Here is a 12,798-nt window from a genome sequence, read left to right on the forward strand (position 1 = left end):
ATTCAATATAGTACTCGAAGACATGCCAGAGCAATTAGACAATAAAAAGAGATCAAATGGATACAAATTGGCAAAGAAGAAGTCAAAATATCACTATTTGCTAATGATATGATAGTATACTTAAATGACTCCAAAAAATTCCACCAGAGAACTCCTAAATCTGATAAACAACTCCAGCAAAGTAGCTGGATACAAAATTAACTCAAACAAATCAGTGGCCTTCCTCTACACAAAGGATAAGTAGGTTGAGAAAAAAAATTAGGGAAACAATGCTCTTCACAATAGTCACAAATAATATAAAATACTGTGGTGTGACTCTAACCAAGAAAGTGAAATATCTGTAAGACAAGAACTTCAAGTCTCTGAAGATAGAAATTGAAGATCTCAGAAGATGGAAAGAACTTCCATGCTCATGGATTGGCAGGATTAATATAGTAAAAATGGCCATCTTGCCAAAATCCATTTAGAGATTCAATGCAATCCCCATCAAAATCCCAACTCAATTCTTCACAAAGTTGGAAAGAACAATTTGTACATTCATCTGGAATAACACAACAAAACAAACAAACAAACAAACAAAAACCTAGTAAGGAGAAAACTATTCTCAACAATAGAAGAACTTCTGGTGGAATCACCATCCCTGACCTCAAGTGGTACTACAGAGAAGTTGTGATAAAAATTTCATGTTATTGGTACAGTGACAGGCAGGTAGATCAATGGAATAGAATTGAAGACCCAGAAATGAACCTACACACCTATGGTCAGTTGATCTTTGACAAAGGAGCTAAAACCATCCAGTGGAAAAAAATACAGCATTTTCAACAAATGGTTCTGGCCCAACTGGTGGTTAGTGTGTAGAAGAATGCAAATTGATCCATTCTTATCTCCTTGTACAAAGCTCAAGTCCAAGTAGATCAAAGACCTCCACATAAAACCAGATTCATTGAAACTTATAGAAGAAAAAAGTGGGGAAGAGTCTCGAGCACATGGGCACAGAGGAAAATTTCCTGAACAGAACACCAATAGCTTATGCTCTAAAATCAAGAATTGACAAATGGGACCTCATAAAGTTGCAAAGCTTCTGTAAGGCAAAGGACACTGTTAATAGGACAAAATGGCAACCAACAGATTGGGAAAAGATCTTTACCAATCCTATATCTGATAGAGGGATAATATCCAATATATACAAAGAACTCAAGAAGTTAGACTCCAGCGAACCAAATAACCCTATTAAAAAAATGAGGTACAGAGCCAAACAAAGAATTCTCAACTGAGGAATATCAAATGGCTAAGAAGCACCTAAAGAAATGTTCAACATCCTTACCCATCAGGAAAATGCAAATCAAAACAACCCTGAGATTCCACTTTACAACAGTCAGAATGACTCGGATAAAAAACTCAGGTGACAGCAGATGCTGGAGAGGTTGTGGAGAAAGAGGAATACTCTTCATTGCTGGTGGGATTGCAAGCTGGTACAACCACTCTGGAAATTCGTTTGGCAGTTCCTCTGGAAATTGGACATAATTTTACCTGAGGACCCAACTATACCACTCCTGAGCATATACCCAGAAGATGCTCCAACATGTAATAAGGGCACATGCTCCACCATGTTCATAGCAGCCTTATTTATAATAGCCAGAAACTGTAAACAACCCAGATGTCCCTCAACAGAGGAATGGATACAGAAAATGTGGAATATCTACACAATGGAGTACTACTTAGCTATTAAAAACAATGAATTTATGAAATTCTTAGGGAAATGGATGGATCTGGAGAATATCATCCTGAGTGAGGTAACCCAATCACAAAAGAACACAAATGGTATAAACTCTCTGATAAGTGGTTATTAGCACGGAAGTTCAGAATACTCGAAGTACAATCCACAAACCACAAAAAAACTCAAGAAGAAGGAAGACCAAAATGTGGACACTTCATTCCTTCTTAAAAAGGAGGAACAAAATACCCATGGAAGGAGTTGCAGAGACTAACTATGGAGCAAAGACTGAAGGAAGGGCACTCTAGCCTGATAAAGCTGTCTTCTGAGAGGCTCTGACAGTACCTTACTAATACAGAAGTAGAGGCTCACAGCCATCCATTGAACTGAGTACAGGGTCCCCAATGAAGGAGATAAAGAAAGGATTGAAGGAGCTGAAGGGTTTGCAGCCCCTTAGGATGAACAACAATATGAACTAACTAGTACCCTAGAGCTCCCAGGGACTAAACCACCAACCAAGGAGTACACATGGTGGGACTGATGGCTCTGGCAGCATGTGTATAGTAGAGGATGGGCAAGTCAGTCATCAAGGGGAGGAGAGGCCCTTGGCCCTGTGAAGGTTCTATGCCCCAGTGTAGGTGAATGCCAGGGCCAGTAAGCGGGAGAGGGTGGGGTGGCGAGCAGGGGGAAGGGGGAGGGAACAGGGGTTTGTTCTTGTTGTTGTTTTTTGGGGGTTTTTTTGGAAGGGAAACTGGGAAAGGAGAAATCATATGACATGTAAATAAAGAAAATAGCTAATAAAATAATAATAATAATAATAATAATAATAATAATAATAATAATAATAAACAGGTTATACATTCCTCCCTTTGAAGAGAAAAACAAAAACAAAAACCAAAAATAAAAAATAAATAAAAACAATGAATTTATGAAATTCTTAGGGAAATGGATGGATCTGGAGGATATCATCCTGAGTGAGGTAACCCAATCACAACACAGATGGTATGCTCTCTCTGATAAGTGGATATTATTAGCCCAGAAGCTTGGAATACACAAAGTACAATCCACAAACTACAAGAAAATCAAGAAGGAAGACCAAAGTGGGGATTTTTCAATCCTTCTTAGAAAGGGTAACAAAATACCCATGGAAGGAGTTGCTGAGACAAAGTGTGGAGCAGAGACTGGAGGAAGGACAATCCAAAGACTGTCCCACCTGGGGATCCATCCCATATACAGTCACCAAACCCAGACACTATTGTGGATGCCAACAAGTGCTTGCTGAAAGAAGCCTGTTTTAGCTGTTTCCTGAGAGGCCCTACTAGTGCCTGACAAATACAGAGGTGGATACTCGCAGCCAACCATTGGACTGAGCATGGGGTCCCCACTGGAGGAGCTAGAGAAAGGACCCAAGGAGCTGAAGGGGTTTGCAGCCCTTTAGGAGGATCAAGAATATGAACCAACTAGTACCACCAGAGCTCCCAGGGACTAAACCAAGAACCAAAGAGTATACATGGTGGGACTCATGGCTCCAGCTGCATATGCATCAATGGGAGGAGAGGCCCTTGGTCCTGTGAAGGCTGTATACCCCAGTGTAGGGGAATTCCAGGGCTAGGAAGCAGGAGTGGGTGGGTTGGTGAGCAGGGTGTGGCAGGAGGGGATAGGGGGTTTTCAGACGGGAAATGAGAAAAGGGGATAAAATTTGAAATGTAAATAAAGAAAATATCTAATAAAAAAGTTTTTCTTATCTATAAAACTCTCTGAGAACTTACTGAAATGGTTGTGATATCTATTCCAATGAAGCTTGTTATATTCCAGTGATAGGGAATACATAACAAATGTGATAAGTAAGTAAGATGTGTAATATAGTAGATTGTAGTAGGTGATAAGCAGGAAAAAAAGAAAGGACATTCATTGGTAAATATCATATGTGGTTATATTTATTTGTGTGCATAAAAATTTAGACAAATTGTGACAGAATGCCTAGATGCAAGATGAACCTGAGCAACACATTGAAGGAAGTGGCCACTCACTTGACTATCTTAAGTAAGAAAGGTGCTTTAGTCAGGGTTCTCTAGAGTCACAGAACTTATGGAATGAATCTAGATAGATAAATGGATAGATAGATAGATAGATAGATAGATAGATAGATAGATAGATAGATAGATAGATAGAACATATGTACATATATATGGATAGATATGGATTTATTGTAGTGAATTACAAGCTGCAGTCCAACTAATCCAACAATGGCCACCTGAGAATTGCAAGTCCAATAATCTAGTAGGTGCTCAGTCCCATGAGGCTGGCTATCTCAGTTGGTCTTCTGTATAAGCTAGAATCCTGAAGAAGTAGACTCCAATCCCAGCAAAAGAATGGATGTGCTGGCAAAGTAAAGGCAAGCAGGAAAAGAACAAAAGAATGAACCCTTATCTCTTCCAAAGTTCTTATATAGGTCTCCTGCAAAGGTATGTCTCAAATTAACGGCGTGCTTCAAGATCTGGATCAAAAGTATGTTGTCTTCCTCCCTTGAGATCCAAATCACAGTGTGCCCTACATTACTAGATTGTAGTTCATCCCAGGTATAGTCAAGTCAACAACTGAGAATAGCCATCATAGAAGTATTCTAGGTAAAGAAAAGAATAAATAAAGAAAAACTCAGGGCAGAACTACTTCCAGTATATTTGAGGGAAACAAAAAAGACTGTGGCTGAGCAATGTGTTATACTTTTATATAACTGTATAATAAATGATTAAGAGCTGGGCTAAGAATATAAGACTCTAGAAAATGTGCAATGAGATGAGCATGAGGAACATTACAACTGATTACATGAAACAAAAAAGAGCCTTCACAACTATTAAAATAACTGTACTCCAATAAGTTGAAAAAATCTACATTGTAGAAGAAATGGATACATTCATGCACACATGCATTACTAACATTGAATCATGAACTGCTAAATAATGGACAATGGAATTTGGTCAGAATTGAAAAATGAAGTCTTCCATCAAAAGAAAGTCCAAGAGTTAATAAATTTGTTAAGGTATCCTATCAAGAATTAAAAAGAATATTTAATAAAATTGAAGAAAATGGAATCTTTCTGTGATGGATATTCTTGGTTGTCAACCTGATTCCATCTGGAATGAACTAAAACCCAAGTGACTGAATACACCTGTGAATGATTTTTCTTGATTGAATTACTTGAAGTGGGAAGACTTGCCCTAAATCTAGTTCTTTTGAAGTATAAAGATTGACCTTAAATCTGGGCCAAACCTTTTGTTAGCAGCCTATACAAAGGGTGTGGAAGAAGGAAGCTCTTGTTCTTTCTTTGCCTACTTGCTCTCACTCACTGGCAAGTTTGTTCCTTCACCGCTTCTTTGGAATTTGTGTATATACTAAAGACTAGATCAGACATCCAGCCTTGTGGACTAAACAATTACTGAATTTTTGGACTTTACATCGAAAGAGAGTCATTCTTGAAATAGTCAGGCATAACCTATAAGCCACACTAAAAAAAAATATATATATATACACCAGAACCCTGAAGAAACAGGCTCTAATCCCAATGAAAGAATGAACTTGCCAATGAAAGTGAAGATAGGCAGGCAAAGAGCAAGAGCTTCATTCTTCCATGTCAGATAGATAGATAAATACATAGATACATAGATAAATAGATGATAGACAGATACATAGATAGATGATAGATAAATGATAGATAGATGATACATACATACATACATACATACATACATACATACATAGAATCTATCAGTTCTTTTTCTCTAGAGAACACTGACTAATACAGATTTCTTTCATAAGGCCAACATTATAAGGGCTTCTGGCCAGCATTACCCAACGCCAAATTTATATAAAGACATAATGACAAAAGAAAACAGATGTGATGGTTCATCTTGATTGTCATAGGATTTAGAATCACCATGGCAACAAACCTCTAGTATGACTGCAAGAAGTTTCCAAATTAGGTTAGTAGAAGTAAGAAGACCAACTCTCAGTGTGGGCTGTGCCATTCCATGGGCTGGGATACTGAGGAACCACCAGTATTGTTTTCTTTCTGTCCCCTGACTGGCAATGCAATATGAGCAGCTACCTCAGGCTCCTGCTATTGTGCTTTTCTGTTGTGATGGACAGAACTCTGACCCCAGATAAATCTCCCCTCCTTTAAGTTGTTTCTGTCAGGTATTTGTCACAGCAACTAGACAAGTAACCAGTATTCCATTTCAAATAAAGAAAGTATTCAAGAAAAATAAATAAATAAATAAGAAGGTCAATTATTGAGTAAAAAAAAAAAATAGCCACTATTCCTGATGAATACTGGTGTAAAACTCTTCATCAAAATATTAGCACATTTGATCCTTCACCAAGATCAAAAGAGATTCCCCCACTCTAGGATGCAAGAAAGATTCAACATATGCACATTGATAAAGATGCATTCTCCATTAGCATAATCAACTTCAAAAACCATATGGCCACTTCAATATAGCAAAAATGTTTGATAAAGTGCAATATCCCCTTAGCTTCACTTCCAGTAAACTTGGGCAGAATGAAGATATTTCAGCACAATAAAGGATATACGTGACAACCCATAACTAATACCATATTGAACGGGTACAGTTTTAAGATTCTTTCTCTGAGAGTTGGAACAAGACAAGGATGCCTGCTTTCATCACTTTCATACAACACAGCACTGGACGTCCCAACCAGAGCAATTAGGCAAGATAAAGAAAGAACATCCAAATTGGAAGGGGAAAAGTCAACTTTCTTTGTTATCAGATGTCAGAATTGTGTCTACAGAAATCCTTGGAGACCTACCAAAAGAAAACTGTTGAAACTAATGAACAAATTCAATAAATTTGTAGGATATAGAATCAATAAGCAAAAATCAATAGTACTTTTTATATGCTAACAATGCATTATCTAAAAATGAAATCAATAGAAAATCCTATTAATAATAGCTATAAAAATTAAAATAAAAGACCTGGAAGTAAATTAATGAAAGAAACATTCAGTGAAAACCAACTAACTAATAATAAAGTGGGTTAGTGACCCACACACATAATCCCTGCACTTGCAAGACTGAGGCAGGAGAATTGTCATGAGTTCAAGGTCATCCTGAGTTAAATGTGAAAGGACCACTGGGGAGGTGTCTGTATTAAGAGTCTAAATCCAAAAATAATTGATGAAAGAAACTGAAGAAGTTACAAATAAGTGGAAATATATCCCATGCTCATTGATTAAAAGAACTTCAGAATGCCCATACTACACAAAATGAGCTACAGATACAGTGAAATCTCCATATATATATATATATATATATATATATATATATATATATATACACAAATGACATTCTTCACCAAAATAGAAAGCAAAAAACTTGAAATTTGTATGGAACATAAATGACATATGGCAATCAACATCCAGAAGAATGAACATAAATCCAATATCTTGTCACCCTCCAAAATCATCTCAAAATTGATTGAAGATTAAGTATAAGATTTAAAATATAAAAATGTAGGGTAAACATGTCAGGTACCTTCAGTCTTTTTTTGGTGGGTATCTTATGTTTCTGACTTGTCTAATACCCTGGGTTTTCTGCTGAATCTTCAGTTTCATCTACATAGCCCACCCAACAGGTCCATTCAGGGAATCTAACATTGCTACATGATGCCTGACCTTTATGGTTTTCTGTGATCTTGGTGCAAGCTTCCATGATCCCTTTCCTATTTCATTCTACACATCTGCAAAATCAAGAATACATGGAAAGTACTAAGTTCTATACAGTTCAAGATGTAGCCCAGATCTCTCAAGCATCTGTGTGGCTGTCCAAGCTGAACCAAAAGCACTTTACTGGGCAGCTGCTTTTACCAGGGAACCCTGGAGGCGTCATCTCTTTACACGTTATTCTGGTTTTAAGTTTTACCACCTTGGGTTAACCGAGGGGTGTAGTCTTGCACACAAGACACAATCTTTCTTATTGTTCTGGTACAAAGTTTATGACTTTTTACATGGTATTGATCTCTGTAACAATTACAGATACTTTATATCCACCCAAATCCAGCCTTTCATCTAATTCCTGCCCCCTTTCTGCTCTTCTCTCTCTCTCTTTCTCTCTCCCCATCTCTCTCCCTTCCCCCTTTCTCTCTTCCTGCATCTTTGTAATTATGAATAAATGTCTTTAACACTACCTATGCCATAGCCTAAAGTCTCTACAATTAGGTTTCTTTTTTCCCCTCTGTTAAATATTTAATTGGTTGGTTGAGTTTTGATACTGCAATATTCTAATTAGCTTGGTTCTCACTATAGAGCTGTGCTAGCCTTGAACTCATGAATATCTTCTTATTTTAGCCCCACAAGTGTAAGAAACAAGTGTGAGCCATCACATCTGATTCCATTACTTTCGATTTCAATATTACTCAAGTTCTATGTCAAAGGCAGCAAAATTCTTGGTGAGACTATAGCATAACTGTCTGAAGCCCATCTCTCGGTCCTTGTTTCTCTATGAAGCCTTATGTGCATGGCCATTACAGTGAGCGTTTTACTGGCATTCTTCAAGCTCTGACCAAAACAAACAAACAAAAAAAGGCCTTCCAAGATCTGTTCACCTTATTCAAGGGTTTCTCCAACCCCCTGATCTACAGTGTAATATTTTCCCTGAAAAATCAATTCCCAAAGCACATGACCAAGTTGCCACCAAGGTGAGCTTTATTTTGTTGCCCCAGTGAGGTGCAGAGCTTATTTTCCAAAGTGCTGCAGCTGATTAGGGACAAGGACAGCTCTCCCATTCTCAAGACCTGGGGGAGGGGGCAGCTCTCCCACCAGCTGCAGGCAGCAAGGGACAATAGACATCTTTCCCTCTTCTACATCATCCCATGGCAGACTAAAGGCAGGTCTACTCTCCCATGCTCATTCCCTTAACAGGGTCAGCTCTACTGAGTGTGGTGGCTGGTGAGGAATGTTGGCAGCTTAGCACATCACCTCAGGTGGCAGTCCAGACCAGGGATATCTGCATTGCCTTTGGTGGTAGCACCGGGCTAGAACAACACAGGCCTCAACTGCCATAGGATCACAGACCCAGACATGGCCTCCAGCAGGAGCTTGAGCTCTGATGTCCCCCATCAATTCAGTTGACAGTTCAAGTCACACAGATCAGTATACCCCCACTCAGCAACACAACCCTCAGATATCCACATGGTCTCTTGAGGACAGCTCAGACCGCAGACAATGACATGACTTTTGGTGGGAACTTGAGCAACAGATAGCAACATAGACCCCAGCTGCAGGAGGACCATGGATGCTGACATGGCCCTTGGTAGAAGTCCCAGACAGGACCTAACTATGGCCTCCTAATATCTGCCCAGTCCTCACTGCCATGGAGTCTCCAAGTTTTACCTTTCTCCACAGTGTTCAATCTTTGTGGCATTGCTTTCTCTTCCATCTCTCCACCATGCACATCATCTTTCCCATGTCCCTATCACACATCCATCCATCATCCATTGTAGTGGCATCCATGGCAGGCACTTGAGTGTCATACTTCAGGGACTGGAGCTGGTACTTGAATGCCTTTCATGGGGCTTCCTATCAAATGTGGCAGGGGTGGTGGTGTTTGGATATCTTTCCTTACATTCTTTAGGTCTTGCTTTTCTCACCTCTTTCCTACAATTAATTTAGTTACTTTAGCTAAAAGTAACTTTTGTAAGCATTGCATCATCTCCATTTACCTGTTGCTCTCTTATTTTCACTGATGATATTCACTCATTGTTTCTGTTTCCAGTCTTTCTTCATGGTTATCTTTCAACAGGAAGTTGGCAAGGAACTCAACAGATCATATATTCTAACACCCTGTTCAATCTCATACTGTATTCAAGTATTCAATATCTTGAAAACATTCCTCTTTTTCCCAGAAGCCATTCAACCTTACTCACTACTGGCATACAACACTAAGGAAAGAGAGGAATAATACCTAAATTCTCACTCACTTGGCACACTAGTTGGAATCAGGATGGCTTACACAAGCTATGTCCTATGGAAATAAGTTTATTAAGAAGTAATGTGTCCTATCCCCACTATTTTCAGGAGAAAAAATGGTACAGAGTAAAAAGAAAGCTATCACACCCTGGGACAAAGTCAGCAGGAAGCTAATCAAGCAATGTGGCACAACAGGAACATGGGATATCTAAAGTGAACCACAGACTGAGCACACAGTGGCCTTCGGGTCTGATAACCCTCATCCTTTAAGGGGGAAATCTTGGGTTCCAGGACATAAAGTTACAGATTCCCCAAAACCTTGATCCCAGGCCATTAGTGGTCCTGCCAAGCATGTTCCCAGTTTTAGTCAAGGAACTCTGTTCTTTCCCCATACATCAGAGCCTCATAGAAAACCATGGCTCAGTCTGGCTCCCAACACAGGAGGGTTTAACCAAAAAAGAAAGACCCACTTTAAATGGATGGCATCATTCTACAGGTGTTGGTCTAAGACTCAATAAGTGAGTAAAATCGTTTGGACTAAATAAAAGAGAGGTGAGGTGAGGACCCAGAATCCATCCCTCTGCAGCCTGAGTATAGTAGCAGTGTGGCCAGCTACGTCATGTTTCTGCCATGTCATCCCTCCCATCATGAACTATAAACTGTGAGCCATAAGCCCTTCCTTCGTTGAGTTCCTTTTGTCAGATATTTCCTCACAGCAACAGACAACTGATAAATAGGAGTAGTACTAAGAGGTAGGGCTGTTGCTGAAGCTGCTTGACCATGCAGTTCACAGGCTTTGGACCTGGTTTCCGGGATGAACATGCTGTAATCAGAGCTAAATGGGGCATTCCGGTGGGAACTGGAAGACTAGAATGCCAAAAGACATATAGGCAGTAGAGGCCTGAGTTGTGAGGTTCGGAATAGAAGAACTGTTGGCAACTGGACCAGTAGCCCTTTCTGTTAAATTCTGGCAAGGAATTTAGCTTTATTCTGCCCATGTCCTGAGAACTTGAGTATGGTCGAATGCAAAAGTAATGAATTAATTTGCTAGGTGGAGAAATGTTTCAAGGCATGATAGAATTCAGGATGTGGTTACTTCTGGTACTACTGGGTGGGAGGGGAAGAGAAAATGAGAGAGAGAGAGAGAAAGGAGAGAGAGAGAAAGAGAGAGAGAGAGAGAGAGAGAGAGAGAGAGAGAGAGAGAGAGAGAGAGAGAGAGAACAAAGTAAGGTATAGAGATGTGACAACTGTGTCATCAGCAGAAAAAAAAAGTGAGTTAAAAGTCGCAAATAAAGGGGCTACTGAGAAAATAGCTTGTTAAAGAGATTATAACACTGTTAAAGAAAAATCTTGTGTTCTTCACTGTGACACAGGACAGGTGCCTTGATGGCAAGTGACAACCCATAGATGGCTCAATCTTGAGAAAATGCAAATTCATTTGAAAGGAAAGAACCCAAAATGAAAGTGGCACTGAGGCCCTCACTGCTTGTGAAAACCTCAGAGAGACATTAACCTCTAAGGCCAGAACATGGAGACTGGTGCAGCTGTGGTCCAAGGGACCAGGCTACATATGCAACCAGCAATAGAACTGGCATCATCATCCATAGAGTATTGGTTTCACAGGCAAGAGATGCATAAGGGTGGTGAGTCATGGAGGCTGTGTCAATGTTTCACAAGGCCACTGAGGCCAGGAACTGGGTCAGGATCATCTAAGATGCCTTTTTGTACAACTGTGAAGCTCAACCCTAAATTGCAATGAAAACTCCAAGGTGTTGGAGATGTTATAATTATGAGAAGTCTTCTCATGTGAATTGGAGGTGGTCCCAGGGAGACACTACATATTCTGTAGGCAACAAAACTGGAAAGATGGGATTTGGTATTTATCCCACTTTTTGTCATACTCTAGTCTTTTCTTGCTATGCCCACTCCTTCCTTTTGTAATTAGAATATTGTGCCATTATATATTGAGAGTATATGACTTGTCTTATTTTATGTTTTAATTAGTATATATAAATATATGTATGCTGGATTATATTCCTTTTTAATTAGACATTTCTTTATTTATATTTCAAATGATGTCTCCTTTCCTGGTTTCTCCTCCGGAAAAAACAAAAAAAACCCACCCTGTTCCCTCCCCACTCCCTCTGCTCGCCAACCCACCCTCTATTGCATCCTGGCCCTGACATTCTCCTACACTGGGACATAGAGCCTTCACAGGACCAAGGGCCTCTCCTCCCACTGATGACCTACTAGGCCATCCTCTGCTGCATATGCTGCTGGAGCCATGAGTCCCACCATGTGTACTCTTTGGATGGTGGTTTAGTCCCTGGGAGCTCTGAGGGTACTAGTTAGTTCATATTGTTGTTTGTCCTAAGGAACTGCAAATCCTTCAGCTCCTTGGGTCCTTCCTCTAGCTCCTTCACTGGGGACCCTATGCTCAGTCCAACGGATGGCTGGGAGCCTCTACTTCTGTATTAGTCAGGCACTGTCAGAGCCTCTCAGGAGACAGCTATATCAGGCTCCTGTCAGCCAGCACTTGCTGGCATCCACAATAGTGTCTGGGTTTGATGACTGAATATGGGAAGGATTCCCAGGTAGAGCAGTCTCTGGATTGTCCTTCCTTCAGTCTCTGCTCCATAGTTTGTATCTGCAACTCCCTCCATGAGTATTTTGTTCCCCCTTCTAAGAAGGAATGAAGTATCCACACTTTGGTCTTCCTTCTTCTTGAGTTTTTTGTGGTTTGTGGATTGTATTTTGGGTATTCCGAGTTTCTTGGCTAATATCCACTTATCAGAGAATGCATTCCATGTGTGTTCTTTCGTGATTGGGTTACCTCACTCAGGATGATATTCTTATAACGTATTTGACCATATTCATGCCTAATCCCTTCTCTCCTAATAATTCCCTTCCACTTCCCAACTAGTCCCTCTCCTCTTCTACTTTCACATGAGGTGTGTGATGTGTGTGTGTGTGTGTGTATGACTGTGTGTGTGAGTGTATGTGTGAGTGTGTGTGTGTATGTGTGTGTGTCTGGTGTGTGTGTGTGTGTGAGAGAGAGAGAGAGGGAGAGAGAGAGAGAGAGAGAGAGAGAGAGAGAGAGA

Source organism: Mastomys coucha, unplaced genomic scaffold (genome assembly GCF_008632895.1).
Source record: "Mastomys coucha isolate ucsf_1 unplaced genomic scaffold, UCSF_Mcou_1 pScaffold16, whole genome shotgun sequence".
NCBI classification, from domain to species: Eukaryota; Metazoa; Chordata; class Mammalia; order Rodentia; family Muridae; genus Mastomys; species Mastomys coucha.